The 6,851-nt window shown below is 44.2% G+C and overlaps 1 protein-coding gene across 1 annotated transcript in view; it reads right to left on the minus strand.

Annotated features, from left to right (window-relative positions):
- KIF5C (kinesin family member 5C) overlaps nt 1–6,851 on the minus strand; it is a 154,437-nt gene that overhangs the window by 146,979 nt on the left and 607 nt on the right. The window lies entirely within an intron of this gene.

Genomic DNA, 6,851 nt, shown 5'->3' on the forward strand with positions numbered 1-6,851 from the left:
TTTTCTTAACTGAAGTGAAACCATTAGGGAGGAGGTAGTTTTGTTTTTGCTTGTTTAATAAGGAGACACAGGTGAGAAATCTGAGGCAGGGACCAAAGGGAACCCAAAGGTGGGGGAGGTTTCCTATTTTGAATGGGGGAGAAAAGCCAAGAATGGAAAACACTGCCATCAAATAGGGGACTTGGGCCAGACAAGCACAGGTGGAGGCAGAGGGAACTCCCCAGTGATACCCAAGTTATTTAAGGAAATGCAGAAACTGGCATTTACGGACACTTGGTGCCATGCAGGGAACAAGGGAAGGAGGAAGCCTCAATGCAGAGACACTTACAAAGCATCTAGACAACCACTGTGAAGGAGACAAAGGCCCATAAAACACACACACCCTCTCCCTCTCTCCTGTATATGATCATTGCAAATAAAAGGATCAGGTGATGTGGTCTATAAATAAACAGCCAGTGAGCTCTGCCTTCATGGATGGTTAGGAATTTCACAAATAAGATGAAAAGAGAGGCTATTCCAAGCAAGAATGCCTAAGAACAAATGCCTAAGAAACAGGCGTGCAAGAAGGGTTTTCAGAGACAGGGTTAAGGGCAGTCATTTCAGGAGGCAAAGCTAATTCTGGAAATGAGAAAAATTACAGGTAAAGAGGAAACATGGGGATAATTAACATTTATTGGGCATTTTCTCTCTACTAGACGCTCTTTTGACCACTTCATTTCATTCTAACAGCCCTGTGAGATAAGTAATTCTATCTCCATTTCAAATATGATCAAACTGAGACCCAGAACAGCTAAGCAACTTGGAAAAAAAAAAAACCCACAGCTAGCTAGGGAATCCACAGTTCTGTCTGACTCTCCCGCCTACCTCCGCCAACCCCATTTACTTAGGTAGCACCAACTGCGTGCGCCGCAAACAGCCAGGGGCGTCTGCGCCACCTGCTAGAGTATAGCTACTATCCTGTGTTCGCTCCTTCCGGGGTTTCAGAGGGTATGGTTACTGGAAATCACAAATTCATTTTCAAGTGATGTAAACATCTCTGAATTTAAGGCACAGAAGAATGAAGGACTGATATATCTCGACATTATTAAACACGACTCTTAGTGTTCACTTAGACAAAGTGACTGAATAAACCCTAAAATTTTGGCTTCAAATCTGACTGCTTTTAGGAAGGAATACAAAATGATACAACCACTTTGAAAAACAGTTTGGCAGTTTCTTAGAGTTAAATATATAGTTACTATATGACCTAGCAATCCCAAGATTGAAATAATCTTGGTATTTACCAGAGAGAAATAAAAATAAAAATAATTGAAATTGCCTCACACAAAAACATAAACACAAAGGTTTATAGCAGCTTTATTCATCATCATTCCAGTTTCACATGTCCTTGATTGGGCGAATGGATAAACAGACCGTGTTATACCCATCTAGTGGACTACCACTAAGCAGTGAAAAGAAATACACCATTGATACATACAACAACAAAATAAATCTCAAAGAATTCTTAAGTAAAAGACTCGGGCTCAAAAAGATCCTTAATATGTGATTCCATTTTTTATGACAGTCTGGAAAAGGCAATGTTATACAGAGGAAGAGGAAGCAGTTGCGGAGGGTTAAGAGAGGGGAGAAGGTTTGACTACACAGGGGTGGCAGGAGGGCTTCTGGGGGTAGGGAGTGGCAAACAAACCGTTTTGTATCTTGAGTATGGCATTGTGTGGTAGGCAGAATAATGACATGTGTGGTAGGTGGAATAATGACGTCCAAAGATGTTCTCACTCGAATCCCTGGAATCTGTGAATACGTAAATGTTACAGGGAAAAAGGGACTTTGCAGATATAATTAAGGTTGCTAATCAGCTGACCTGAAAATAGGGAGATCACCCCAGTTACGTGGGTGGGCTCACTGTAATCAGATGGGCTCTTAAAAGTGGAAGAGGGATACAGAAGAGTCAGTGAGAGTCAGGCCATGGAAGTTGCAGGAGAGGTGTGAACCATGAGACGGACCAACCTACTGCTGATTTTTAAAACAGAGAAGAGGGACACGTGACTAGGGTCTGAGAGTGGCCTCTAGAAGCTGAGAGGAGCCAGGCCTGACAGTCAGTAAGGAAACAGGCTTCACTCCTATAACCATAAGGATTCTGCCACCAATGTGAATGAGCAAATAAATGGATTTTCCTCTAGAAAAGAACACGGCCCTACCAACAGTCTGGTCTTGACAGAGAAACCAGCTGATCTGATAGACTTCTGACCTATGGAAACTTTGGGATAATTAACTTGTATAGTTTTAAGCCCTTAAATTTGTGGTCATTTGTTACAGCAGCAAAAGAAAACTAATGCAGCATTGCTACACAGCTCTACATTGTCAAAGCCCCTCCTATAGCACCATACACTGAAAAGAAAGTGATTTTATTATGTATAAACTAAAAATGAAAAAAATTTAGGGGTGCCTGGGTGGCTCAGTCGGTTAAGCAACTGACTTTGGCTCAGGTCATGATCTCACAGTTCTTGAGTTTGAGCCCCACATCGGGCTCTGTACTGATAGCTCAGAGCCTGGAGTCTGCTTTGGATTCTGTGTCTCCCTCTTTCTGCCCCTCCCCTGCTCACATTGTCTGTCTGTCTGTCTGTCTCTCAAAAATAAATAAACATTTTTAAAAATGAAAATGAAAAAATTTTAATGTTCATATCTTTAAAGACCATTACTATGGACGAAAAGAAAATTTCTAGCCAAATTTCTTCACTTCTTTAGTCCTTAATCTCCACAACGATAACTCCAATTTGGAATTTGGTCTCTGTCCTGGGTCCTTCCTTTCTCGCCCATCCAGTGCCCAGAACTAATCTGAGTCCCTGCACACTGAGGCCACTTTCCATGCCATTTACCAGCTCAGCGCTCATGGCTGATGTTTTGCCTTGGCTCTCAAATGGGTCAGAACTTAATTCTTTCCTGGGACTTTGAAGAGGAGGAAAGTCCCAAGTGAGGAAACTGGAGTGTCAATATCCATTTCAAAGAACTTACTGGGAACTCTCCAAGACAGGGCGTTTCCATCAATACAGATACGTCAGAACCAATAGATCCCTAAGTAATGGCTGACTCACCAGGATTTTCAGGAGCTAATGGAAGAGTACTTCGAGAAATGCTATAAATCCAATATTCTTCTCTGACTTTATGTGAAGTCCCTTTTCTAATCACTCAGTCATCCCCACCCTCTACTTTCATCTCACCACCGGTGTCAACAGCTTTCCTACTATTTAACAAAGCTGAAAGTAGTATTTTCCCTGTTTTCTTATAGCATTTAAGTCTAGTATATGCTGTCTTACCAGGCCTGCTCAAAGGAACAGAACTTCTCTCTTTAAAACTGTTTTTCTTAAATACCCCCCACAGCCTAGAGCCAATTACAGGCCCACAAAATAAGTTAAATATACCAAAGTAAAGATTTCTAGATTCAAAAAAGAGATCAATAAGTACTTAAGTGCTTTCTATGGGCAAGGCCCTGGGAAGTACAAAGAAGCAAAACACAGAAGGTCTTTATCTTTGCCCATGGCTTACAATGTCATTAGATATATGATAAAACTAATAATAGATATATGATAAAACTAATAATAGTTTAAGGCAAAGAAGTTACGAGATGATATGCAAAATAATGCTACAGGGGCTCAGAGTGGGGAGAGACTGTGGCTGGGTTGCTCAGACAAAGAAAGTTTTGCACAGGGGCTGAAAAGAATACAAGGTTGGTGGGGGTATTTCCTCTAAGAATTTTATTAAAATTTCATTTTAATTTTCAGTCGGCTCCACATCCAGCATGGAGCCCAACACGGGGCTTGAACTCATGACCCTTAGATCAAAACTGAAATGAGATCAAGAGTCAGACGCTTAACTGAGTCACACAGGCACCCCGAACAGAACTTTAAAGAAAAAAAATGGACCTTAGTTTCAAAAACAAAAGAATTTCTGGGATTCTGAATTTAGACTAACAGCTGACTCCACAGAAATTCATTCTTTACACGTCTCTGTTGGGAATGAAGATGACTGGCATTGCTGGATGGTTCTGACCTTCTTTGGTCATCCCCACAATCTACGCCTCTGCAAGCAAGGAAAGAAATGCCCACCCAAGGCAGTCTCCACCTGCAACTGAACCACATGGGCTGGTTACAACTGAACTGGCCTGGGAACCATTCTACTCAGTGAACAAAACATGATACAGGCTGCTAGAAAGGTCATTTCCATTAGTTACACATTAGTAATTAGGAGTAGGAAGGGTCGTGGCACATGCCAACCCCAGTCCCCCTTCAATGTCTGAAACTCTTCTGGTCTGGATGCACTCTCACCAAAAGATGTGTAAAACAATGTTCATAGCAGCTATGTCCACATTAACCCCAAAGTGGAAGCTATCCAAATACCTAACTGACAGTTAATGGATGAATGAATTGTGGTACATTCACACAATGGGATTCTACAGAACAATGAGCAGGAAAAAACTACTGGTACTACCACATGGAGGAATTTGACAAGTATAGTGTTGACCGCCAAGAAGCCACACACAAAAGCATACATACTGTATGGTTTTACATATGTAAAGTTTATTAAAAGAAAAAAAAACAAGCAAAGCTAATCTATGGCAGAAGTCAGAATAGTGTTTACCCTGAGGCGGAGGGAGTTAATAACTGGGAAGGACACTAATGAGACCTTGGGGGTCCAGAAAATGTGTTTCTTAGTCTGAGAAATAGTTCCAAGGGAGTGGTTACTTTATAAAAGCTCGCTAGGCAGTACCCTTATGATAACACCTTACTATATGAATGCCTTTATTTCTATTTTTTTAAAAAACTTATCCTAAAGAAAATTCAAAACTACTGTATTAAAGGATTATAGTAAGATAAGGAAAAATTTCACTTTACAGTGGACGAGTTACATGTGTATTCACACCCACAACTGTTGATTTAAATTACTTATAGAGTGACTTTGTTTTAACATATTTAGTTAATAACATGTATACTTAGATGTGAAATAAACATAGTTCTTAGGATCTCTGCCTTGCACATAGATCAAAGACAATGATTTATTACTCTACTTCATTTGTCTTGGTGTATCACTCTCAGAAGACTGAGAAAGACGAGGAGGAGGAAGAGGAAGAACAAAAACAACAAGAACAACAACTTCTTCAGGCTTTTCTTTAAAACCTCTGAAAAAAATGGGGTCACCAGAACATGTTCTAGTGCTGCATAATTATTTGTTAAAAACTTGTTACAAGGTAAGGGGCAGGGACTAGATGTCCCCAGTAACTCCCACTCTATCTAAACCACAGCCAAATCAGACTGTAGGCTGATGCCAGCTGAGGGATGTAACCCAAACAAGCTACGATCTGCCCCATATACTGGCTGCAGATATGTCACTATCACCTATCTGCCATTAAGTATCGAATTCTCCTCTTCATCAACAATTGTGGCGTACATCTTCTCTTCAAATTAACACTAAGCAGAGAGAAAAGCCCTTTCCTGCCCTCAGAGTTTAGCTCCTAGAATAAACGCATGGCATTTGGAGGTCATGGTTTCCTAAGGACTGTTAAAACGGGAAGGGGCGAAGACATCTTCAAAGGGAGCTGCCTTCCTAAGCGAGGGACAAGATGAAGCCCCTGGGCAAAGGACAGAACCTTGCCTCGGTTACCCTTTGGGGGAGAGCACCTGCCTGCCCATTCAGCTAGCACCTGCTAGTCCCTCGGGGCCCTTCTCAGGGACTGCGGCACAACCTTGGTCAAGATGCCGGGTGTTACTTGGCCCGGCAAACGTCAGCCTCTGGTGCTTGAGAAAGGCTTGGCGGACGCTGGCAGGGACCCTCCATAAATTGTCACCTGTCAATCACTTGACCTAAATACACCAGCCACTGGGGGAATCGGAGGGAGGGGGTTAGCCTGAGCATGCTCAGTAATCTGGATGACATCACTTAATCAATGCCGGGACGGGAAGGCTGCATCAGCAGCCTCGAGCGGCCTGCCAGGAATATGTCAGCGGGGATCGGGAGGCTCCCATTAACTCGGTCCCTCCCCACGCGGCTCGCATACAAAGAGGGCACCGTCAGCTACAAACACTGGGGACAACGGAGGGTGAAAGGGCGGGGGAAGGGCTGGTTTATTTCATTTGACATACTGCTTTAAGAACTAAAACCCAATAGTATTCCCTGCCCCCACCAGCAGCCCCGGCTCCAGAAAGGGAGCCAAGTGGGGGGAAGGGGAGAGGGGAGGAAAGGAAAGGTAGGAAGGGAGATCAAGGGAAGTGGGGGGCGCACCCAGCCACACAAAGTAACTTCTACTCTATGTGGATGTGCTCTGGGCCCCCTAGTCCCACAGATGTGGGCGCACAGCCTAGTCTCCACCCAGCGCGAAGCACATCCGAAGGTCTGCGGACACCAGATAGGGGGGTCGCCTCATCGGGGAGGGGTCAGTCCCGGGGACCACGTCCAGGGCAGCCTGCGTTGAGAGGAAGCAGGAGACACACCAGGCCTCCCGGGGACACCAAGGCCACCAGTGTTCCCCACACCTCCAGCCTTCTGCACGCAGAGCAAGGTGAAACGCCGCGGGGAGCCGCGTCTACACGGCGTGGGAGCTCCGAGCCAACGCGAAGATTTTTCCAGGACCTTTTTTTTTCTTTTGCTTTTGCTAAGGTCATGAGGAGAACAGGTAGTGTTCGCTAAATCAAACTGATGCCTGGAACCATATTTGGGCTCCAGAGATCATACTTTAAGGGGAGCCCGGGCACCCCGCTTGAGGGTAACCAGAACACCCTACCCACGCTGCGTGGCCGGGGCGGGGAACAATAGGCCCACGAGGGCCCCCACCCCGCGAACAATGGCGGCGCCGAACCCTT

Source organism: Crocuta crocuta, unplaced genomic scaffold (genome assembly GCF_008692635.1).
Source record: "Crocuta crocuta isolate KB4526 unplaced genomic scaffold, BGI_CrCroc_1.0 scaffold154, whole genome shotgun sequence".
NCBI classification, from domain to species: domain Eukaryota; kingdom Metazoa; phylum Chordata; class Mammalia; order Carnivora; family Hyaenidae; genus Crocuta; species Crocuta crocuta.